At 38.5% G+C, this 27,263-nt stretch overlaps 2 long non-coding RNA genes across 2 annotated transcripts; one reads left to right on the top strand and one right to left on the bottom strand.

The window, feature by feature from the left end:
• Positions 1–27,263, top strand: LOC133541467 (uncharacterized). Its single transcript, XR_009803884.1, has 2 exons — positions 1–96; positions 22,853–27,263. It is a non-coding gene; the product is annotated as an uncharacterized LOC133541467 (long non-coding RNA).
• On the bottom strand, positions 12,214–22,996 carry LOC133541468 (uncharacterized). The gene is made up of 3 exons (XR_009803885.1): positions 22,832–22,996; positions 15,591–15,674; positions 12,214–12,270 (listed from the first exon to the last, which is right to left on the bottom strand). It is a non-coding gene; the product is annotated as an uncharacterized LOC133541468 (long non-coding RNA).

Below are 27,263 nucleotides of genomic sequence, written 5' to 3'. Positions count from 1 at the left end.
AGGGTGGCGGGGGGCGCTATCTCAGCTACAATCGGTCGGAAGGCGTGGTACACACTGGACAAGTTGCCATCTCATCGCAGGCATGTGAAAAATAAGGTATCTAAAAGCTTGTTTATTTTGAACAAGGTTAAATAGAGTTTCCCGTATAATACAATGAGAATGTTGTATTGCTCAATTATTCTACCTTATTTCAATTATTGTGCAGAAATATGGGGAAATACATATCACAGCAAAATAATGCCTTTATTTCTTTCTCAGAACAGAGAAATTTGTATAATTTTTACAGTGGGATATAGAGAACACACAAATCCACTCTTCATTAGGTCAGGATTATCAAAACGAGGAGACATTGTAGAATTTCATGCTCTATTAGTGATGTTCAAAGCTAGAAATAAAGTTCTTCCGAAGGACTTACAAAAGTTATTCGTGTTCACGTCTGAAGATGAGAACCACAAAAGGCCGTATGATTTTAAACACATTTGAAAAAAATGTGCTTTTCTTTTGCTGGTGTGAAAGCATGGAATTCTCTAAACAAAGACTTGAAAAGTTGTAAGAATATCTTTGAATATAAAAAGAGTTACAAAAAGAGACAACTGGAATTATATCTAACTGAAATTTGATTTTGATTAGACGTGTCATTGTGACAATGCTTAAACGAAAATTAAAAATTATGTTGGAGTTCGGGTGTTGGGAACAGTTATAAAGTCATCAAGAATAGTTTGTGTTAAAAGGGGGGCGGATAAATATAAGAATAGTATTCTTTCATCTGCTCCTTTCTGATCATAGAAATGTATAAGAAACAAAAAACAATGAAAGTCTCAACTGCGCATGGCTTGTATACATGCATTTTCATGAAAGGAATAAAAATAAATGATGATTGTCATAGGGTTAGGGTTAAAAACATTTTTATCAGTTTGAATATCAAATATATTGTCTTTGTAGCATATTCAACTGGATATGAGTTGAAAATGATTTGCAAATCATAGTATTCCATTTATATTCACATCTAACACAATTTCCCAACTCATATGGAAACAGGGTTTCTACATTGTGGACGCCGTCTTTGCTCCACAGTAAGTCCTTGCTGTCGTCCAGCAGTCTGTTTTTGTTTACTTTGTAGCCAGTTCAGTTTTAGTTTCGTTCTGCATAGCCTTCCCAAAGCTTCAATGCCTTTTCTTAGCGGCACTCACCTTTTGTTTATTTTTGTTTAAAACATTAGACGCATTTTTACCTGCACTTTGCCTCCCTCTGTTTCCGAAATCTACAAAGCAATTAGATGCCACCTACTGATATGGAAGAGTATTACACTGTTACTCTGCCGAGCTCGAGACAGCACCGACACTCAACAACAACACATCATTTACAGACTATAATTACTGGTTTGCAACAAGTATTTTCAACCCCAATAAGTGAAATTACAAATAGAAAACCTCCCAGACTGTATCTCACGGCACAGTGGTTAAAAAACAATGCTCTAGTCCAGGGGTCGGCGACCAGCTATTCTGGAGCCGCATGCGGCTCTTTAGCGCCGCCGTAGTGGCTTTCTGGAGCTTCTTCAAAAATATATGGAAAATGGAAATGATGAGGGGGAAAAACATATTTTTTGTTTTAATTTGGTTTCTGTAGGAGGACAAACATGACACACACCTTCCTAATAGCTATAAAGCACACTGTTTATATTAAACATGCTTCACTGATTCGAGTATTTAGCGAGCACCGTTTTGTCCTACTAATTTTGGCGCTCCTTGAACCCACCCTAGCTTGTTTACATGTATAACTTTCTCCGACTTTCTAAGACGTGATTTATGCCACTTCTTTTTCTGTCTCATTTTGTCCACCAAACTTATAACGTTGTCCATGAACGCACAAAGGTGAGTTTTGTTGATGTTATTGACTTATGTGGAGTGCTAATCCAACATATTTGGTCACGGCATGACTGCAAGCTAATCGATGCTAACATGCTATTTAGGCTAGCTGTATGTACATATTGCATCATTATGCCTCATTTGTAGCTATATTTGAGCTCATTTAGTTTCCTTTAAGTCCTTATAATTCAATTTATATCTCATGACATATCTGTATGTAATATGGCTTTTAGTTTTTTGCAGCTCCAGACAGATTTGTTTTTCAACATTTTGAGTTGCCGACCCCTGCTCTAGTCCCATAGCCCATTTTAAAAAAGATGATGCATTTGTTGCACGCTTTAACCATTTGCGGACATTACGCTGGTCCCTGCAAAATAGCATGAACGAGTTCACTCACGCAGACAATTGCATTCCGCTCACATCCTATGCTAACTGGCGCCGCGTGGGACGCCATTGTGTTCGCCGCCTGCCTGCCTCCCTGCTTGCTTAGATCACACTGAGGCCATTAGCATTGTGACAACCTGAATTGTGTTGCAGCGAGCATGTTTGCATTCATGTCTTTGGTGCATTTGTGGCTGATTCTGCCACAGGACAAGGGCTTATTGATGTCAACATAGCATCCTTGCATCCAAGTGGATGTGGTTTTATTTCAACAGTGACCTCTGCGATGAAGTTCCCGCCCCCCTCGGGAGAACGGTCCGTTCGCGTATTGCGACTCCAAAAGATAACAGAAGGAGTGAGGTCATGGACTTCTTGCGGCAAAAGGCCTTTCCAGCTCAAGGTTTTGCAAGAATACAAGCAGGCTTTGTGAAGGCCGTGTGTGGAGTGCTCTGTGCTGCATTACAATGGAATGGAGACGGAGAGAGGTCCTAAACAACATCTATTGATTAGGAGCAAAAAAAAAAAAAAAAAAAAGAGTTGCACCTAATGCCCCATCTGCACTTTCTGATGCAAACAGGAAGAGATCTGCAATCCCCGGCTTTTAGAACCTAATGATTTTGTACCATTTTACGACTGCATCATTTTGAGCAATGTTTTGTAATATTATGCTGACTTTATTTGGACAACATGAGAGAGGGTGGGACATATTAGAAGCGCCTCTCAAAGAAGCAAACCACAACCACAATAACAAAGTCCAATTTGTACAATTTCAGCATCAACCATAGACTACTGCAGTGAGTAGTTTTATGATGCTATTTAACACTTGTATGACAGTCAAGGATCTACAAACCCCGTTTCCATATGAGTTGGGAAATGGTGTTAGATGTAAATAGAAACGGAATACAATGATTTGCAAATCCTTTTCAACCCATATTCAGTTGAATGCACTACAAAGACAACATATTTGATGTTCGAACTGATTACATTTTTTTTGGCAAATAATCATTACCTTTAGAATTTGATGCCAGCAATACGTGACGAACAAGTTGGGAAAGGTGGCAATAAATACTGATAAAGTTGAGGAATGCTCATCAAACAGTTATTTGGAACATCCCACAGGTGTGCAAGCTAATTGGGAACAGGTGGGTGCAATGATTGGGTATAAAAGTAGATGCCATGAAATGCTCAGTCATTCACAAACAAGGATGGGGCGAGGGTCACCACTTTGTCAACAAATGTGTTAGCAAATTGTTGAACAGTTTAAGAAAAACCTCTCTCAACCAGCTATTGGAAGGAATGTAGGGATTTCACCATCTACAGTCCGTAATATCAAAGAGTTCAGAGAATCTGGAGAAATCACTCTACGTAAGCTGCTAAACCCATGACCTTCGATCCCTCAGGCTGTACTGCATCAACAAGCGACATCAGTGTGTAAAGGATAACACCACACAGGCTCAGGAACACGTCAGTAACTACAGTTGGTCGTTACATCTGTAAGTGCAAGTTAAAACTCTCTGTTAAAAGGAAATGCCATGTAACACAGTGGTGAACATGCCCTTTCCCAACTACTTTGGCACGTGTTGCAGCCATGAAAGTCTAAGTTAATTATTTGCAAAAAGAAAATAGAGTTCATGAGTTTGAACATCAAATATCTTGTCTTTGTAGTGCATGCATTCAATTGAATATGGGTTGAAAATCAATCAATCAATCAATCAATGTTTACTTATATAGCCCTAAATCACTAGTGTCTCAAAGGGCTGCACAAACCACCACGACATCCTCGGTAGGCCCACATAAGGGCAAGGAAAACTCACACCCAGTGGGACATCGGTGACAATAATGACCCAGTGGGACGTCGGTGACAATAATGACCATGAGAACCTTAGAGAGGAGGAAAGCAATGGATGTCGAGCGGGTCTAACATGATACTGTGAAAGTTCAATCCACAATGGATCCAACACAGTCGTGAGAGTCCAGTCCAAAGCGGATCCAACACAGCAGCGAGAGTCCCGTTCACAGCGGAGCCAGCAGGAAACCATCCCAAGCGGAGGCGGATCAGCAGCGCAGAGATGTCCCCAGCCGATACACAGGCAAGCAGTACATGGCCACCGGATCGGACCGGACCCCCTCCACAAGGGAGAGTGGGACATAGAAGAAAAAGAAAAGAAACGGCAGATCAACTGGTCTAAAAAGGGAGTCTATTTAAAGGCTAGAGTATACAAATGAGTTTTAAGGTGAGACTTAAATGCTTCTACTGAGGTGGCATCTCGAACTGTTACCGGGAGGGCATTCCAGAGTACTGGAGCCCGAACGGAAAACGCTCTATAGCCCGCAGACTTTTTTTGGGCTTTAGGAATCACTAACGAGCCGGAGTCCTTTGAACGCAGATTTCTTGCCGGGACATATGGTACAATACAATCGGCAAGATAGGATGGAGCTAGACCGTGTAGTATTTTATACGTAAGTAGTAAAACCTTAAAGTCACATCTTAAGTGCACAGGAAGCCAGTGCAGGTGAGCCAGGACAGGCGTAATGTGATCAAACTTTCTTGTTCTTGTCAAAAGTCTAGCAGCCGCATTTTGTACCAACTGTAATCTTTTAATGCTAGACATGGGTAGACCCGAAAATAGTATGTTACAGTAATCGAGACGAGACGTAACAAACGCATGGATAATGATCTCAGCGTCTTTAGTGGACAGAATGGAGCGAATTTTAGCGATATTACGGAGATGAAAGAAGGCCGTTTTAGTAACGCTTTTAATGTGTGCCTCAAAGGAGAGAGTTGGGTCGAAGATAATACCCAGATTCTTTACCGTGTCGCCTTGTTTAATTGTTTGGTTGTCAAATGTTAGAGTTGTATTATTAAATAGAGTTCGGTGTCTAGCAGGGCCGATAATCAGCATTTCCGTTTTTTTGGCGTTGAGTTGCAAAAAGTTAGCGGACATCCATTTTTTAATTTCATTAAGACACGCCTCCAGCTGACTACAATCCGGCGTGTTGGTCAGCTTTAGGGGCATGTAGAGTTGGGTGTCATCAGCATAACAGTGAAAGCTAACACCGTATTTGCGTATGATGTCACCTAGCGGCAGCATGTAGATGCTGAAGAATGCAGGGCCAAGGACCGAACCCTGGGGAACTCCACACGTTACCTTAACGTAGTCCGAGGTCACATTGTTATGGGACACACACTGCATCCTATCAGTAAGATAAGAGTTAAACCAAGACAGGGCTAAGTCTGACATACCATTTCGTGTTTTGATACGTTCTAATAAAATATTATGATCGACGGTATCGAAAGCAGCGCTAAGATCGAGGAGCAGCAACATAGATGACGCATCAGAATCCATCGTTAGCAATAGATCATTAGTCATTTTTGCGAGGGCTGTCTCCGTGGAATGATTTGCCCTGAAACCGGATTGAAAGGTTTCACATAGATTGTTAGACGCTAAGTGTTCATTTAACTGCTCCGCAACAATTTTTTCAAGGATTTTTGAAATAAAGGGAAGGTGAGACACCGGTCGGTAGTTTACCATGAGGTCAGGATCGAGGTTAGATCTTTTAAGAAGAGGATGAATAACCGCTTTTTTGAATTCTAGGGGAACAGTGCCCGAGGAGAGTGATACGTTTATAATATTTAGCACTGATGGACCTAATAATACAAAGAGCTCCTTGATCAGTTTCCCAGGAAGAGGGTCAAGTAAGCATGTTGTCTGTTTTATTCCATTTACACGTTGTAACAATTCCTCTAATGTTATTTCCTCAAAACGAGAGAAACTATTTTGGAGGGCAGTATCCGCCGTATATACCATCGTATCAGTGTTAATAGAACCCCGCTATAGCTGGGACGCATTGTCTTTAATCTCCTTTCTATCTAATGACTTCAATTTTCTTACTAAAGAATTGCATAAAGTCATCAGCTGAGTGGGTGGAGCTACTGGAAGGGGTCCCTTGTTGGGTTAGCGATGCTACCGTACTAAACAAAAATTTAGGATCGTTTTTATTACGGTGGATGAGATTTGAGTAATATTTAGCTTTAGCTAAGGTAAGCATGCGTTTATAAGTTATTAAACCATCACTCCATGCTTGATGGTGCACCTCAAGTTTAGTCGTGCGCCATTTGCGTTCCAGCTTTCTACATAATAATTTCTGAGCTCTAGTTTCTTCTGTAAACCACGGGGTGCGCTTTTTTGGAGCCTTTTTTAACTTTAGCGGTGCTATGTTATCAATGGTTTCGCGCAGGGTGTCGTTAAAGTTGTTAGTGAGGTTATCAATAGAGCCCACATACTTTGGGAATGGTGCCATTACCGAGGGCAGTAGGTCAGCAAGAGTTGTCGTTGTGGCCGTATCAATGTTGCGGCTGCTATAGCAGTTATTATTATTATTAGTTTGACGAACATGCGTCTGAACCTCGAATTTTATAAGGTAATGATCGGACAATACTTTAGTATACGGGAGTATCGTAACTTTGGAGACGGTGATACCCCTGACAAGCACTAGGTCTATCGTATTACCGTTGCGATGCGTGGGTTCATTTATTATTTGTGTGAGACCACAGTTATCAATTACAGTCTGGAGCGCTACACACGGTGGGTCCGATGGGGTATTCATATGGATATTAAAGTCCCCCATTATGATTATATTATCGGCGTGTGTCACTAGATCAGCAACGAACTCTGAGAATTCATTGATAAAGTCATGGTATGCAAATCATGGTATTTTGTTTATATTTACATCCAACACAATTTCCCAACTAATATGGAAACAGGGTTTGTGCAAATATTATCAACTAAACAACCATGAGCATGCTACATCGCAGAAAAAGGTGTAAAATGTTATTAATAAACCAAATTTCAACCAAAATGTTATGGATTTTTCATCTGCATCAGAAAGCTGTTGGCACAGGGGCATTTTTTTCACTGTGTTACATGGCCTTTCCTTTTAACAACACTCAGTAAATGTTTGGGAACGGAGGAGACCAATTTTTGAAGCTTTTCAGGTGGAATTCTTTCCCATTCTTGCTTGATGTACAGCTTAAGTGGTTCAACAGTCGGGGTTCTCCATTGTGGTATTTTAGGCTTCATAATGCGCCACATATTTTCAATGGGAGACAGGTCTGGACTACAAGCAGGCCAGTCAAATACCAGCACTCTTACTACAAAAGGCACCCTGTTCTAAAACGTGGCTTTGCATTGTCATTTTTACAATAGGGTTCAGGGTGCGCATCGTGCATTCAACCGATTGCACAATGAATATACATACATATATGTATAAATATATATACATACATATATGTATAAATATATATACACACACACGCACACACAGTCATCGTATAATAATAATACATTTGCAAACACAGAAATCTTGTTTTATTTTTTGTTTTTTATACTTTTTTAATAAAACATATTCTTTTATCTTGCATTTAAGGCAGGGGTGTCCAAACGTTTTTCACTGAGGGCTGCACACTGAATAATCAAAGCAAGCGGAGGCCATTTATTTTAAAAAACAATACAATATATGTATAAAAAATATACATTTAGGCCTCCACTCAGGCTTGATCCCGGGGACCCCAAAGGGTTTTGGTAAAAATAAAATGTTAAAAATGTGTCATTATTCAGTATTGTTATTTTCATTATTATTCAAGTTTTAAATCTCTACATCAACATTAGGTCTGTCTGTCAATATGATGTTTTTAAAGATTTAAGTTGTATGCTCTTTTTGTCAAAGAAAACCATGTTTTTTATTGAAAAAAACACAAAGTATGCAATATTTTTACTCAATAAAATATTTAAGTAGAACGTGTGAGATTATATAATTGGAGCCGGAAAAAGGTCAACAACTCATAACACAATTGATTTTAATTCGCTATTATTTTTTGTGCAATGACACTTAAAAACAAAACGCACTGATCCAAAAGGGTCCTACTCATTAAAGTGTTAAAAAATAAAAAAAATTATTTTTAACTGTTTATTTTTGTAACACAATGGTCTCAAGATCAACTTAAGATCCATCCATCCATCCATTTTCTACCGCTTATTCCCTTTCGGGCTCCCCGGGGGCGCTGGCGCCTATCTCATCTACAATCGGGCGGAAGGCGGGGTACACCCTGGACAAGTCGCCACTTCATCGCAGGGCCAACACAGATAGACAGACAACATTCACACTCAGATTCACACACTAGGGCCCAATTTAGTGTTGCCAATCAACCTATCCCCAGGTGCATGTCTTTGGAAGTGGGAGGAAGCCGGAGTACCCGGAGGGAACCCACGCATTCACGGGGAGAACATGCAAACTCCACACAGAAAGATCCCGAGCCTGGATTTGAACCCAGGACTGGAGGAACTTCGTATTGTGAGGCAGACACACTAACCCCTATCTGTCAATTATAGGGTTTTTTTTTCTTTTTTTTTTTTCTTATTAGTTTTGGGGCATTCTTTAAAAAAAAAAAAAAAACAGCTCAGTTTTTTATATGGCAAACACAAAATATCCTACATTTGCTCCAAAAAATATCTCAAACTGGAATATTGAATGTGACGTAATTGGAGCCTTGAATTGGTCAATAATTCATAATTGATTTTGATTCACAATTTTTTTTTTTTTAAGAAAGAAACAGCCCGCATGGCAACTTTGTGTTATTAGAGTAAACATTGCAAAATGTTCTTGTTACATTTTACCTGTTTGCTCTTTTAGGGACGGCGTGGCGCAGTGGGAGAGTGGCCGTGCGCAACCCGAGTGTCCCTGGTTCAAATCCCACCTAGTACCAACCTCGTCACGTCCGTTGTGTCCTGAGCAAGACACTCCACCCTTGCTCCTGATGGGTGCTGGTTGGCGCCTTGCATGGCAGCTCCCTCCATCAGTGTGTGAATGTGTGTGTGAATGGGTAAATGTGGAAGTAGTGTCAAAGCGCTTTGAGTACCTTGAAGGTAGAAAAGCGCTATACAAGTACAACCCATTTATTTATTTATACCACTTTTTATTTTTTTTCCATAGTATTTTTAAAATGTGCCGTGGGGCCGTTAAAAAATGACCTGCGGGCCGCAAATGGCCCCCGGGCCGCACTTTGGACACCCTTGATTTAAGGTATTTATCAGACCACATGTGTATAAAAAACAATTTTTACAACCGGGGATATCTGTCTTCCTCCTGTAGTGTTTACATGTCATTGGTTGGAAACCTAATCTAAGTAATCCTATTTGTGGAGCATCAAAATAACGGGCATCATGTTCCATTTTAAAACATACATGATAGTGTTAAGATTACTTTTGGTGCGTGTGCATATTTGCGTTATTCCTACGTGTCGTCAGCCTTACGTAACAAGCACCGTGAAAGCAGGCAGTAGTGCACTGACATGCCACTCCTCGCTTGAAAACAGTAATGGACGCTGTGAGTCACCGGCCCTATAAAACACTCTGCACCTGTCACTATGGGCACCGTACACAAATAGACGCAATGAATACCACACACATTTTCCGAATGCTTTCTGCTGATAATGAGATTTACTCATAAACTGTGATGTCTTTGAAGTTTCTATTTTACTTTGATTCTCATTATGTACTCTTAGATACACTTCTTGCTTACCCGATATTTTTTTTTTACTACCGTGGTATTTTCTCACTGTTCCACTGATTGTCCATTCAGTTGTGTATGTTGCTATATAGTACATGCATTACCTCACTACTTTTCATGTTAGCACTGAAATATTTTCTTACATTCCTTCTCACTGATGGCTCCCTGTGTTTCCATCCATTCATCACTGCAACAGAAGACAAAACATGTTTTATTTTGTTTACTGTGCATACAGTAAACAAACATACAGGCTTGAGAAAACAACAGTTTTTCATAAAAAAAATGTGCTAACTCAGGCAGGTAGAACAACCATAGCAAAAGTCACATGTAACGCTCATTTTGATCAATAGTAACAAGGCAAAACAAAGGATATGTCACGGGGTGGCCCCAGGATGCAGAGACGAGAGGTGACGTGCCTGTTATGATTCGCTGCCCGGATCATATTTTGATTTAGGTTTTTGAGTCTTTTTGTGTTTTCTGTTTGTTTTGGACTCTTTCGGTTACTGGTTGTACTTCCTTGTTTAGTCTGTCACCATAGTTAAATGATAAATGGGTTGTACTTGTATAGCGCTTTTCTACCTTCAAGGTACTCAAAGCGCTTTGACACTACTTCCACATTTACCCATTCACACACACATTCACACACACATTCACACACTGATGGAGGGAGCTGCCATGCAAGGCGCCAACCAGCACCCATCAGGAGCAAGGGTGAAGTGTCTTGCTCAGGACACAACGGACGTGACGAGGGTGGTACTAGGTGGGAATTGAACCAGGGACGCTCGGGTTGCGCACGGCCACTTACGCATTAATTTCACTTGCCCTTTGCTTTTGACGCGCACCTGTCTCCTGATTGCTGTCCTTATTTAAGCCTGCCTTTTCCATTCATTCAGCCTTGCTTCCTAATTTGTGTTCGCACAACAGTGACGACCTTGATTCCCGATTCTGGTAACTAGTTTTGTACTTGCTAGCTTCCGCGCTATGCCTTTGTTTTTCTAGCTCCCATGCTAGCTGTTTGTTTTTTTTCTAGCTCCCATGCTAGTTCTGCTCGTTTTGACTAAGTCTGTTTTTATTTGTTGAATAAATCAGATATTTCTTACCTTCACGCTGTGATCAAGCCCGGCTGCATCCCTGAGAGAACGACCCGCATCATAATGCCATGCAATCGTTACAGTGCCGGTAAAATTATATATTTTAGGTCATGAAAAATAGTGGTTGAGTCAAAAAACTAAAATAACAAAAAAACAGATAGGAACCGAGGCAGATGCAAAAAACGTACAAGTATTGAGGAATAAGGAACACTGTGCACACTGGCAACAATGCTGGCTCAAAGGGAAACTGCACTTTAGGGGGAATTTTGCCTATTGTTCACAATCATTATGCATGATGTGACTATGGATGGATTTAAAAAAATAAAAATAAAAATAAATGTGATAGAAAGTCCGCTTACAATCGAGCCTAGTGGAGCCACTTTATTCTGCCAACAAAGCGCTTGAAAAATATCCAAAGACCTCCATTAGGGTTTTATATACATGATGTAAGTATATATGTACTGTAGTAACAACCACATTTATAAAAACTAGAGATGTACGTTAATGGCTTTTTTTGCCGATATCCTATATTGTCCAACACTTAATTACCGATTCCGATAAACAGATACCGAATATATACAGTCGTGGAACCAAGAGCCCTTTCGTCTCGTTCTTGCCATTTCCGGGTCTAAACTGGCTGTCGAAGTGCACCACCTTGTCGGAACACTAGCTCGTGATCACGGAGCCGCTAGAAATACTTTGTTTTGCGTTAGCACTTATAATAACAATATCACTATCCATGCATACAGTTTTTCTGCCGCGGAGTGCTGGAGCCTATCTCAGCTGCTTTGGGCATAAGGCAGTGTACACCCTGGACAAGTCGCCGCATCATCACAAGGCAGACACAGACACACAGACAACATTCACACCCTAGGATCAATTTAGTATTGCCAATCAACCTATCCCCAGGTGCATGTCTTTGGAAGTGGTGTTTTGTTGAATTTACTGAGGAATTAGTGAAACTGAAACAACAGAAAAATAAGATCATGGTAAGTTAATAATGCTAACGCAGACACTCGTAAACATGTCAGCGTATTTGCTAATGTTAATGATGCTACCTTTGATTGCACTACGATAGCACCATGAATTGATTAACGTGGACCCCGACCTAAACAAGTTGAAAAACTTATTCGGGTGTTACCATTTAGTGGTCAATTGTACGGAATATGTACTGAACTGTGCAATCTACTAATAAAAGTATCAATCAATCAAAAAAAACCATACAAATATGCATGAAAACACTCCTGCAGACATCACATATGGGACGGTTTAGTACGTATGAATAGTTTTAGTTATACTTTAAAACTTACAAACATTGGTTAAAGTGATGAATGAAGAATCCACACAAGTAGGAACGTTATGGACAGCTAGAAGACAGAAAGGCACAGAAAGTTATTTGGTGCCGAACCCCAAGATGCAGAGAAAGAGGCAGGCATTTGGTAAGTAAACATGATTTAATAAAAATACTAAGACAAAAACGGAACCAAAAGGGTACAAACAAAAAGCACGCACATGGGCGGATATAACAAACTAAGGTCTATGAACAAACTAATCGGAAGCAGGGAACAAAAAACAGTAAGCTACAAAACATCTACCAAATATAGCTTATGGCTATGCTGCATCCACACGACCAGTAGGAATGACAAGTAGAAAATGACATTGACACGACAATAATCCAGCCCTGACTGGAGGAGAAAACAGGTCTTAAATAGCTGATTGATCCCAGGTGTGGCCAGGTGCCAATCAGCCACAGCTGAGGGTTACACAGCACTCAGGGAGACAAACAGGAAACAGAACCATCAATCAATCAATCAATCAATGTTTACTTATATAGCCCTAAATCACTAGTGTCTCAAAGGGCTGCACAAACCACCACGACATCCTCGGTAGGCCCACATAAGGGCAAGGAAAACTCACACCCAGTGGGACATCGGTGACAATAATGACCCAGTGGGACGTCGGTGACAATAATGACTATGAGAACCTTAGAGAGGAGGAAAGCAATGGATGTCGAACCAAAATAAGAGTGCTGACAGGAACTAAAGACAAATGCAGAGGAAAAACCTAGACAGACCAAAACTGTCAGGGACAAGCCTGACACGTCTACTTCCTTATTTTTTTATTTTTTGTCCTGTCCAGCTTCTCAGGCAAATCATATAGTTGATGCAGATGCCCATATCGGTAGTTCCGATTTACTTTACAAAAGAGAAGTGTAGGATACTTGTCTTGTTGCCTTATTCGGATTTGTATTTATATTATCATTTGGTGCAGCCGGGCCGGAGCAGGAGGGGATAGAAAAAGAAAAAAAGGAAGACAGAGAGGGAAATTGTGGGGATAAGAGGGTGATTAGACAGAGAGACAAAAACAACAACAACAAAAACAACAACAATAGAACAACACCGGCACTTCTACTTCCGGTTGAAGGTTTAGTCTAAACAGACAAACAATAACACACCTTGTTTTGTGTCTTTGTTTCTTTTATTTCTTGGTTAATATGGAAGTCTTGAAATGTAAATTGAGTGTTGTTGGCGCTTTTTGGATGGTTATTTATCGGGTTTTATGGGTGGAACAGTGGACTTCCTGATGACTCCGCTGTAGGCAGACTTTTTTTTTACGTTTATTTACAGGTTAGAACTAGACTAACATCCTCCCCCCCACCACATCACACCTCCCCGGATTGTAAATAATCAATTGTAAATAACCAAATGTATATTTTTGTTCTTATGCTTTCTGAGCTCACTATGTTCACTATCCTACCAAGTCAGACCTACACTGTTTAAATGTCCATTTTTCAGATGATATTGTTGTAGATGACTGAAGTGCTGATATCAACCAAACCTAAATCCCCCACCCCACCACAACCCCCTCTACATTCCACCCCCCGGATTTTAAATAATGTAAATAATTCAAAGCATATACTTTGATGATTAACTTGTGTGATGACTATTATGCTGATAGCATATAGTGAGGCAAAAAAGTATTTAGTCAGCCACCAATTGTGCAAGTTCTCCCACTTAAAATGATGACAGAGGTCTGTAATTTTCATCATAGGTACACTTCAACTGTGAGAGACAGAATGGAAAAAAAAATCCAGGAATTTACATTGTAGGAAGTTTAAATAATTTATTTGAATATTATGGTGGAAAATAAGTATTTGGTCAACCATTCAAAGCCCTCACTGATGGAAGGAGGTTTATACCAAAAAGTTCTATTTTGGTTTCATCAGACCACCTGACATTCTCCCAATCCTCTGCTGTATCATCCATGTATCCATTTTGGTATAAACTCAACTCGTCGTGTTTGGAGGAAGAAGAATACTGAGTTGCATCCCAAGAACACCATACCTACTGTGAAGCATGGGGGTGGAAACATCATGCTTTGGGGCTGTTTTTCTGCTAAGGGGACAGGACGATTGATCCGTGTTAAGGAAAGAATGAATGGGGCCATGTATCGTGAGATTTTGAGCCAAAACCTCCTTCCATCGGTGAGAACTTTGAAGGGTTGACCAAATACTTATTTTCCACCATAATTTACAAATAAATTCTTTAAAATTCCTACAATGTGAATTCCTGGATTTTTTTTCACATTCTGTCTCTCACAGTTGAAGTGTACATATGATGAAAATTACAGACCTATGTCATCATTTTAAGTGGGAGAACTTGCACAATCGGTGGCCGACTAAATACTTTTTTGCCCCACTGTATATTTGTACCATAAATATATTAACATGGACCCCGACTTAAACAAAGTTGAAAAACTTATTGGGCTGTTACCATTTAGTGGTCAATTGTACGGAATATGTACTGTACTGTGCAATCTACTAATAAAAGTTTCAATCAATCAAAAAAACGTATATTAAAAAAAAATAAATCCGTTGTAATGTCTTTCACAACGATTGTAAACGATAGGCAAAATTCCCCAAAAATGTGAAGTTCTGCTTTAAGAAGTCAAGAAGAAGTTAAGAATCTGGATTAACAGTTAAAAACTGGGGCTGTCAACATATGTGATTAATTACAAAAATGTATTGCGTTTTTATAAATGAAGGAAGATTAATAACAGACACGGACTCACAGTTTGAACAGTAACACTGTGTTTGAATACTTGAGTGATTATTTGGTGTACCACTAGGTGGTGCCCGTGTACCACTAGTGGTACACGCATAAAAAAGTTAAAGTCCTACTGAAACCCACTACTACCGACCACACAGTCTTATAGTTTATATATCAATGATGAAATATTAACAGTGCAACACATGCCAATACGGCCTTTTTAGTTTACTAAATTGCAATTTTAAATTTCCCGTGAAGTATCCTGTTGACAACGTCGCGGAATGATGACGCGTATGACGCGTGCGCATGACGTCACCGGTGGTAGCGGACTTGTTCTCCCAGCACCCATCACGGCTAAAAGTATTCTAGTTTTATCGCATAATTACACATTATTCTGGACATCTGTGTTGCTGAATCCTTTGCAATTTGTTCAATTAATAATAGAGACTACAAAGAAGAATGTTGTTGGTGGAAAGCGCTGTATTGCAGCTGCCTTTAGCAACACAAACACAGCCGTTGTTTCTTTGTTTGTAGTGAAGCTTTAATATGGAACAGAGCGGTCAAGCGAACATGTTTCTCTACCACATGTCAACCGGCAGGTTTCGGTGAGAAAATTGTGGTAATAAGTCGGCTCTTACCGTAAACATGATCAGAGCTTGTGTTGTTCTTCCTGCAGCTGTCAAAGAGGCAGCTGCGACTTTCTTGGCTCCTCCATGGCTTCCCTAAGAGACACTGGCGGTCACCACACCCCTCCGACTTTCATGTATGACTATATAATCTCACTAAAACACTAGTAACACAATAAACTGATAAGGGATTTTCCAGAATGATCCTAGTAAATGTGTCTAATAACATCTGAATCGCTCCAACGGCCCTCGTCTTTATAGTCCTTCACTCTCACCATCCTCATCCACGAATCTTTCATCCTCGCTCAAATTAATGGGGAAATTGTCGCTTTCTCGGTCCGAATCGCTCTAGCTGCTGAAGCCCATGATTGTAAACAATGTGAGGATGTGAGGAGCTCCACAACCCGTGACGTCACGGGTACATCGTCTGCTACTTCTGGTACAGGCAAGGCTTTTTTATTAGCGACCAAAATTTGCAAACTTTATCGTCGATGTTCTCTACAAAATCCTTTCAGCAAAAATATGGCAATATCGCGAAATGATCAAGTATGACACATGGAATGGACCTGCTACCCCCGTTTAAATAAGAAAATCTCATTTCAGTAGGCCTTTAAGAATCTGGATTAACAGTTAAAAACTAGGGCTGTCAAAGTATGTGATTAATTACAAAAGTGTATTACATTTTCATAAATGAATGAAGATTAATCAGAGACTCACAGTTTGAACAGTAACACTGTTTGAATACTTAATTGAGTGATTCTTTGACGTACCACTAGGTGGCGCCCGCGTACCACTAGTGGGACATGCACCACAGTTTGAGAATCCCTGATCCAATCAACCAAAACGTTCAAATGACCCTCCCCTGCAGTACCTCTGTGGACCACCAGGAGGTCATAGGCACTCTGTTGAAGACCACACAGCTAAGATAATGTTTTTCTTTTTTTTAAAAGCCTTGCTTAGCATCTTTGAGGTACAACATTGATGAAAATACTTCACATTTTGTGTCCGGACGCCCCCGCTTTAAAGGGTAGCTGCGTTTAATTTCTCCAGTGACTAAATTTGTCTAATAAACTCGATTTTCCAAGACGCTTGTTGAATTAATTCACTCCAACTTTTTCACACCACGCTGCCTGGAGCTGCCGTTGTTATGGCAACAGATCAGGCGTAGCGATGTCCTCGGGCTAACTTTGGATGTGATTCCACCTTCTGCTGCACGTGGCCCAATCGACGGTCACTCTCAAGTGCACCTGCTGGTTTGTTTGGAATCATATTACAACGCCGTTTTCCTTTTTTTTTTTTTTTTTTTTCGGACCGTGGAATTAAGGGTACATTCGGGACGGAGTGCGCTCAATGGAGCACGGCACAAAGGTCAGAGATCAAGTGTCATGTGATGCTGTCTAAGCTGCTCAGGATGAATGCTTGATGTCAAACACACACACACGCACGCACGCACGCTTTCTCGTTTTTCTTACCTTCTTGAGACCTGAGAAAAATGCCTACCTCTTTAGGACCAGCCTTTCTAGATATATAAAGATTTGTATTTACAACATTGATAATATATACATACTATGCAAATATGAAAAAGCTTGTTGTGAAAAATGAGTTGGAATTTCACAAGAAAAACTTCGAACTTTGTCAGTATTATAATAAAAGTTGTAATTTTATTCAAAGCAAGTCAACATTTTGCAAGAAAAACTTGAAAAGTTGGAATTTTAATCAATAACAGTCACATTTTTAAAAGAAAAGCTTAAAATTTGGGCAATTTTATGAAAAGAGTCGTAATTTTCACTCGACGAAAATCACACATTTTTAAGAAAACTTAACATTTTTTGCAACATTATAACAATAATCGGAATTTTACTTGGCAAAATGATGACAAAAGTCAGGATTTTACTCAAAAAATATCACTGTTTTACAAGAACAAAAAAAATGGCAATATTTTATACAAGTCTGAATTTTATATCACAATGTCACCATTTTGCATTAAAAAGTAATAATTTGACATTAAAAAGTAATCATTTCACGAGAAAATATTGCAATATTACAGAAACGGAAAGAATATGAGAAATTGTTCTCAGTTGTATAAGAAAAAAAGTCGACACATTGTGAGAAAAAGACTGCTTTTCGTTAAAATTTTTAGTTTTTGTTTGTATTTGGTTTTTAATCTTCATTATTTACTTCAAGTTATTACAGCATGTCTCTATACACATATTTGTTTTTTATTTTTATTAATTGTGGCCAAAGGTGTCGCATTTCAATTTCTTACACACACTTGTTATTTCATGTTGGCCAGAGAGGGAGGACTTCACATTTTTACACACACTTGTTATTTCATATGTTGGCCAGTGAGGGAGCACTTAACATTTTTACGCACACTTGTTATTTCATATGTTGACCAGAGTGGGGGCACTTTTAAAACCGACACAGTCAATTTGAACAAAAAAAACCCTCCTTTTTGGGACCATCTTAATTTTGAAATATTTCACCACCAGGGGGCGCAAATGAGACATTCTCTATTAGATGTAATGGTTTTCCGTTTTGGGACCATTATTTCGGTCCTAATTTGTTCACCGTCCTCATATGGAAGGTACTTTTCCTTGTTGATGTTTCAAGAAGGGTAGAAATACAAGAACACACACACACACACACACACACACACACACACACACACACACACACACACAAGTGTCGATTAGACATGAGCTGCACGTGAGGATTGCAGGCCCAGTCAGCTTAGAGGCATTTGCTTTGCTGGCTGCCCTGCTCACATATATGTAAAGTAAACACGTGCATGTGCATGTGCATGTGCACGTGCGCGGCCTCACAAAGGAGCCATCTGTGCATTTTTTCTTTTTTTTTTACCTGTTGATCAGTCATTGGTCATATTTAGGCTGCATTTGCACCTGTCATGTTAGGTCGGGTTGACGGGAACTATGCCCCAACACTTCAAGTGTGAAGGCTATTATCTCGACAAAAAGATCCTGCTAGAAGAGGCGAGAGTTGTGGCAGAGCAACCTCCCTACTCACCTGACCTGAGGATCCTGGGAGAATTGGGCTTGACAAGTGTTTATTTGACAAGTGTTTATTTAATTTTCTTTTTTTTTTTGCTGCAGCTGTTACATTTACTCTAATATTGTACATGGTAATTGGGATTTGTTACATATTGTATATATTACATAAAAATATAATAATAAATCAATATATATATATATATATATATATATATATATATATATATATATATATATATATATATATATATATATATATATATATATATACACACAGCCTGGCCCCCGGCCAAATTATTTTAACCCAATGCATCCCCTGGTATATACAGGTGCTGGTCATATTATTAGAATATCATGAAAAAGTTAATTTATTTCATTAATTCCATTAAGAAAGTCAAACTTGTAGAATGTATACATTCATTCCAAACAGACTGATACATTTCAAGTGTTTTTTTGCCAAAAAGGAGATGATTATAGCTGACAACAAATGAAAAACCTAAATTCAACATCTCAGAAAATTAGAATATGGTGAAAAGGTCAGATATTGAAGACACCTGGTGCCACACTCTAATTAGCTAACCAACTCAAAACACCTGGAAAAACCTTTAAATGGTCTCTCGTTTTGATTCTGTATGACACACAATCATGGGGAAGACTGCTGACTTGACAACTGTCCAAAACATGACCATTGATACTTTAAAGAAGGAGGGCAAGACACAAAAGGTCATTGCCAAAGAGGTTGGATGTCCCCAGAGCTCTGTGTCGAAGCACATTAATAGAGAGGCGAAGGGAAGACAAAGAAGTGTACAAGCAAGAGGGATAACCGGGCCCTGGAGAGGATTGTCAAACAAAAGAGATTAAAAAATGTGGGGGAGATCCACAAAGAGTGGACTGCAGCTGGAGTCAGTGCTTCAAGAACCACCACGCACCGACGTATGCAAGATATGGGCTTCAGCTGTCGCATTCCTTGTGTAAAGCCACTCTTGAATAAGAGACAACGTCAAAAGCGTCTCGCCTGGGCTCAAGACAAAAATGACTGGACTGCTGCTGAGTGGTCCAAAGTTATGTTTTCAGATGAAAGTACATTTTGTATCTCCTTTGGAAATCAAGGTCCCAGAGTCAGGAAGAAGACGGGCGAGGCACAGAATCCACCTTGCCAGAAGTCCAGTGTCAAATTACCACAATCGGTAATGGTCTGGGGTGCCATGCCATCTGCTGGTGTTGGTCCACTGTGTTTCCTGAGGTCTAGGGTCAATGCAGCAGTCTACCAGGAAGTTTTAGAACACTTTATGCTGCCTGCCGCGGACCAATTTTATGGAGGTGAAGATTTCATTTTCCAACATGACTTGGCACCTGCACACAGTGCCAAATCTACCAGTACCTGGTTTAAGGACCATGGTATCCCTGTTCTTGATTGGCCTGCAAACTCACATGACCTTAACCCCATAGAAAACCTATGGGGTATTGTGAAGCGGAAGATGCGAGATGCCAGACCCAACAATGCTGAAGAGCTGAAGGCCACTATTAAAGCAACCTGGGCTCTCATAACACCTGAGGAGTGCAACAGACTGGTCGACTCCATTCCACGCCGTATTGCTGCAGCAATTCAGGCGAAAGGAGCTGCAACTAAGTATAGATTGCCGTACATGCTGAAACTTTCCATGTTCATACTTTTCAGTTGGCCCACATTTCTAAAAAATATTTTTTTGTACTAGTCGTAACTAATATTCTAATTTTCTAAGATACTGAATTTGGGATTTTCAGTAATTGTCAGTACTAATCATCAAAATTTAAAGAAATAAACATTTCAAATATATCACTATGTGTGTAATGAATTGATATAATATGTAAGTTTCACGTTCTGAATATAATTACTGAAATAAATAAACCTTTTCATGATATCCTAATAATATGAACAGCACCTGTATATGTAAATAATACATGTATGTCATATTTTATATTGCTACTATGGTACATTTTTAGTCTACTTTATACCTGCATTATCCTTTCCATCCTTTGTAACTGAGCCTTTGTGTGGAACAATTTCCCTTGTGGTCAATAAAGTTTGTCTAAGTCTAAGTCAAACACGATATTTACAACAACAAAAAAACTATTCACATATGTTTCCGAATCAATTCAAAATATTCAAGAATTTAGTTTTAAAAATATATTTTATATATAAACACTATGGGCTTGATTTACTAAGATCCAAATACCACGCACTAAACAGCATGTGCAATCTATAAAATAGCGTGTACTCTTAGTGGCCGTGTTGCGTGTGATTCACTAAGACTGCACGTGCAAAAAAAGGGCCTAATTTAAATGAGGATTTTGTGTGTATTATACGGGAGACACTCATTTACTGCAACGTTCATGTTATCATGCTACCACCTGTGGCGTTTTGCTATGTTTTCAAAGGTAGATGTCAGGAGACATCTACCACTTTTTATGGGCATTTTAGAAGCAGTCGTGCAGTGCGTCTACATTGCCACTACTTATTTTGCATGGAAGAGAGGCTACACTACTTTACTGAAGATGCAAATAATGCATACTTCAGGAAGTTTTTATTATAAAAGATATATGCTCGTGATATAATCTATGTGAAAAAAACAAACGTCATTAAACAAATCAATTTAATTGTTTTAATCAGCCCCTTAAGTCATCTAGTATCTCTGAAATCATAAAAGGGTGTTGCTCATTAAACGATTTTTCTCTTCGAGGTGTGTGTGTGGAACTGTATCAATTTGCACATTTGAAAATGTGCTAAATAATAATATTTGCAAAACGCTGATGAGTGTTGATAAATCACATTGGGTGTGCTCAATAATTATATTTGCATTTTGTGGGTGTTTAATATTTTGCACATTAATGCAAAATGGATTGCACGCCTTATTCTGCTCACCAAACAGACGCAATCCACTTTGCACACGTGGCGTTAAACAGCTTTGCACGTGCTATCAAGTTTGCACGTGTTTTAGTACACGCAATCGTTTAGTCGATCAAGCCCTATACTGTATGTGGTTGTTTACACACTTCCTTGTGGTCTAGATGATATGTATCGGATATGCTTTAATGCCAATTGTGCATACATTTTGCTCAATATTCACTTTTATAATCCGTATTTTGAGTCTATCTTCAAGATGTTCGATTCTGGAAGCGTTCCCAGATTGTAAATGAAACCACACCCCACCTTCTCTGACAGTATCATACTTTATCTTTTGAAAATGTACACTGCAAAAACTGAAATCTAAGTAAGATTAAATGTCTCAAATAAGGGTGATATTTACTTATTCTCTGTCTGATAAGATAATTCTTTTCACTAAGCAGATTTTATGTTAGAGTGTTTTACTTGTTTTAAGGGTTTTGGTCCTCCATGATCTCAGTAAAATATTACAGCTTGTTGCTGAGATTTTATGACCTATATTGAGTAAAACATGCTTGAAATTAGAATATCAACTGTTGCAAAGCTGTGCCATCAACACTCACAAGTATAAAACTACTTTTTTTAAAGTAATAATTTCTTACTTTAAGCATGACAATTTTTTTTTGGACACAATTGTGTCTCATAATTAAAACAGATGACAGCCAAATGGACTTTGCTGTTTTATTTTGAATGAAACAAGAGAAAATATGTACTCATATAGTAGTAAAGTTGGCACAGTACAGTAAACGGACAGTTAATATTTAAACATTTAACATTTCAAACTATTTCAAACAAATAGTTCATGCATATTCAGGTAAATTCCTCAAAATTATAATTTAAAAAATGTGGCTGGGGCTGGGATGTGTGTGTGTGTGTATATATATATATATATATATATATATATATATATATATATATATATATATATATACACATATATATATATATATAAATAAATGCATTGAGGTTCGCTAATTTGACTTGTTTTGGAAAGTCTTAACAAGCCAAATTTTCTTGTTCTATTGGCAGATCATTTTGCTTAGTTCAAATAAAATACCCCTAATTTCTGTGTTTTTTTTTTTCTTGTTTCTGAACACTGACTTTTTGCAGTATACACTTTTGAATATATATCTTAAAGTAGTCATCGTTTTTGTTTTTTTTCTCAGTCACTGTCAAAAGTAAACATTGTATTGATTTACCCGGTCACAACATTAAGTACACTTGCACACATGCCAATCATTTCAAACTTGCATTAAAAATAATAATAATAATATTTTAATATGCACATGACAAGATTAGATTAAAATACTTTACCTTACCTTTATTGTGTTTCCTCACAGCCTGATGAATAGCTCCTCCCCCTCCACCTTGTGGTGACATCACAACGCAGCCTGATGCTAAACCCTGCGAAGAGAGGCATCCAAAAATGGCGTGCAAGCTCACACCAAAAATGCAAGACTATCCAACATTGTAACATTTATGAGCCAAAAAAGACAGAGTTCATCATACCTTAGATCCCCTTGAAGAAAAAATCAAATTTGCTGTCAAAGTTTACTATTTAAGTTGTTTATATCAATTTAGGAATGTGTAACACAAGCTACACCCTTTGCAACAATACACACTTGTTCATTACTTCTGGAAGTGGCAAACACAGCATTGAACGCGTCACTGCTCACTCAACACAGATGTCAGAAGGTCATCAAAGCTCACTTTCATGCAGTAAAACATTTAGAAAACCAGAATAAGGTAATCGGAGAAAGGTAAAAAATTTAATGTCTTTTATCGGACAAACTTATGTTTAAGTTTCACTTTTGCATCTCATAGCACATACCCGTGGTGCATTCAAGGAACCAGGATTAACGTTCGAAAAGGAGGTATCGATACTTTTTAAAGACAGGGGAGGCTTAACCCCTTGCACTAAGAATAATTAATATATAACAGTATATGATGATATATACAATTATATAATAATTACGTATTATTATTATTATACTGATGATAATCCTGCATGAATCAGCCTTAGTCTATGACAGGGGTCGGGAACCTTTTTGGCTGAGAGAGTCATGAAAGCCAAATATTTTGAAATGTATTTCCATGAGAGCCTTATATTATTTTTTTAACACTGAATACAACTAAATGTGTGCATTTTTAAGTAACGTCAACATTTTTTGAGTACAATAACTCATATTCTTTTTAACAACATTTTTATTCCGAAGCTAACAAATAAATAGAATACTTCTTACCCTTAATGCGAATTCTTGAACCGATGCGTTAGAAAACGAATGGATGGACTAAAATGCAGGAGAATGTTTTGTATTTTGAAAAAAAATGTTTAACTCCGATTACCAGAGGAAATATTAATTTCTTATCGTGTTAAGCAATGTCAGCTAAAATTAATCCGAGAGCCAGATGCATCCATCAAAAGAGCCACATCTGGCTCTAGAGCCATAGGTTCCCTACCCCTGCTCTATGAAGTTAAGGAAAACTATTTACTTGAACTTAATTTATTATCCTTATTAAAATGAATAAAGACAGGTTGTATGATAATTAAAACGTACTGTCCGTCTTTTTTATTAAATTGGTCAACATTATTTTGTAAAAAAAAAAAATAATAATAATTACTTTAGAGAATTAAAAAATACCAAATAATTTAAGGACATTTAATGATATATTAGGGGGTCTAATGATGACACTGGTGGGTCTCACTGGTTCGAACGCTTTATTTAAAAAAAAAAAAAAACATTATTGATGAGACTAAGACTAAAGCATGTAAATATTGTGGACTTCATCTTCATGGAGCGTGCCATTCACTGTACTTCCTGGTTGTCATGCGTGTGGCGCACCAGACAATTACATGTGTGAATGCTTCTCTGCAGACACACAATGATGCACGGATGAGAGTGTTTACATGCACCAAGGAACGGGTTTGCATTCACTTCATCAAAATATGCTGATCTCTAAAATCTTTATCAAAAATCTATAAAAAGTTGAAAACCTTATCAGAGTGTTTTCCATGCAATATCTTGGGGGACATATAATCCTGCACATTTTTTATTTAAAAAGGCTTGTTTCCACCAAATTGTTTTTTTAAAAAGGCTGGTTTCCACCAAATTAAGTCAATGTTTTAATGTTTTTTTTTAATGTTTTTTTTTTAAGTGTATGTCAACATACTGAGTGTATATACTGTATGTGGGGCGGTGATGTTTGGTTTAGGGTGAGATGGGGGACATTTGATCTGCCACCAATCATCAATCCATTTATTTTCTACCACTTGTCCCTTTTGGGGCTGCGGGGGGTGCTGGAGCCTCTCTCTTTATTTTTTTTTTTATTGATTTTTTTTTTTTTTTGTCCTGTCCAGCTTCTCAGGAAAAACATATAGTTGATGTAGATGCCCATATCGGCTGTTCAGATTTACTTTACAAAAGAAGTGTAGGACACTTATGTTGTTGCCTTATTTCAATTTGACTGAATGTATTTATATTATCATTTGGTGCAGCCAGGCCGGAGCAGGAGGGGATAGAAAGACACAAAAGGAAGACAGAGGGGGAAATTGTGAGGATAAGAGGGGGATTAGACAGGGAGACAAAAACAACAACAACAACAAAAACAACAATAGAACACCAGCACATTCAGTACGATATGTACAAATGATCGTAAAAGTGATAGCAAAGAAGCAGTTAGCGATAAATAATACAGAAATGATAATGAGCATTTTTACACTACAACTGGAGCAATACAAATACCAATAGAAAAAGCGCTATTGATAATGAACAATACCAATAATTTACCTCTATTATCAACAATACAGTTGTTCAAATGCAACAATACATATACGAAATGATAGCTAGAGATGAAAAAAAAAAAGGAATACCGAAATATGAAGGGGAAGAGAGAGAGAGGCAACCTATATTAACCTTGTAGATTGTTATAGTAAAAATGAGTGCCATGTGTTTCCCAGTTTCCCCTAGGGCAACAACGTTAATATATGTTTGATGAAACGTGATTATGTGCATGAGTGTGTGTATGTATGTATATGTACTTGTATATGTACAGTATGTGTATTTGAATGTTTATACAGTGAATGTATATGTACATGTATGTGTATGTTTGTACAGTGAATGTATATGTACATGTATGTGTATATGTATGTTTGTACAGTGAATGAGCGTGTGGATGGACAAAGTATGTCGGTATGTACTGTATTTGTGTACGTATGTGGGAGCGTAGGTACCTATGTATTTATGTATGTATGTATGTATGTATGTATGTATGAATAACGGTGTGTGTGTGAGTATACAGTATGTGCATTTGTATGTACAATATATTTGACTCCCAGTGTGTGGGAGCCAGAGTACGGCCCCAGCCACCCAGAGAACCTAACTCAAACAGCAGGAGCCTATTTCAGCTACAATCGGGCGAAAGGCAGTGCACACGCTGGACAAGTCGCCACCTCATCACAGGGCCAACACAGATAGACAGACAACATTCACACTCACACTCAAACCCTAGGGCCAATTTAGTGTGCGTGGAGCCGCTCCCTCAACATGCATTACAGCACATACATTGCAATTTTTTAATATCTTAAGTAGTGTTATCACTGGAGGGTGAGGTTGAACATGTCACACACTAAGTGCTAGTCAGGAACAGGTATGGTAACAGCTAGGCTAACCGCTAAAATAGTTTGACCCCACACTGTCACTGTTTGACTTCCTCATAAAAAGGGGACACATTTGTTCAACAAACATTCAATAGTGTTAGTGAAAAGCCTCAACAAACAAGTTTTAACCTGTCACTCCCCATGGCTCGGAAGGTGTGGCTAAAAGAGTCAGGAAGGGGCTGAGGCCTTTATGTAGGTGAGCACACCTGCTTGGACTAATTAGGCCTAATTTGGGCCAAACCATGATTGTCAGTAACTGGGTGTTGAAGAGGGACACTGGACATTTGAAAGTTGTGTTGTCTAAGCCTGAATACACTGGGTACACAAATGACTGCTTTACAAATACAAAAGTACAATGTGAATACTTTTTAGACATGTGATAGTTACTTATGATGTAAATTACAAAATTACTGATTTCTTAATTCCCCCTGTCAAATTGGTCCCAGCTAGTGGGCGGGGCTATGGACTTTTTAAGTGGGGAAAATGTCATGTTTCTGCCAGGGGTAGAAATAGGAAAGAAGAAGACAGTATTACTAGAATGAGATTAGGACATACATATCTAAATAGTTCCCTAAAACTGATAGGCAAACATACTACAGGGCTGTGTGATTTTTGCCACCAGATAGAAAATGTTGACCATGTCTTAATACAATGTAGGAAATATAATAGAGAAAGAGAAATACTGGAAAATAAGTTAGCAAAAGAAAATATTAGGTTAGAAGTGGGAAGTATATTAGGATTGCATTCAGAAAACATAGGATACAAAGCAATATACACATATTTAAAAAACACTGGGTTAAATAAAAGAATATAGAGTAGGGATCCACCTCGGTCCAAACTCCATTACAGTAGGTGGCGGTAATGCACACCAGAAGGTTGCTTGCCAACCACCATAAAAACAAAAGAAGAAGAAGAAGAAGAAGGTTTCTGCCAGTCTGCTGTCTGTCACTGCCAGAGGAGGATGTCTGTCCTGACCAAGAGTTTCGAGGTTCATACATCAAACCAACTACTGAGATTGTGGGTGCTTGGTCTTTCTGTTGTTGTTCACCTCTTGACACTTTTTGGGATTTTAAATAAATGTTTGTAAACTGTTA

This window comes from Nerophis ophidion, linkage group LG23, assembly GCF_033978795.1.
Source record: "Nerophis ophidion isolate RoL-2023_Sa linkage group LG23, RoL_Noph_v1.0, whole genome shotgun sequence".
Classification (NCBI taxonomy): domain Eukaryota; kingdom Metazoa; phylum Chordata; class Actinopteri; order Syngnathiformes; family Syngnathidae; genus Nerophis; species Nerophis ophidion.
Note: the sequence above shows the minus strand (reverse complement) of the source record. Positions and strands in the feature narration are given on the sequence as shown.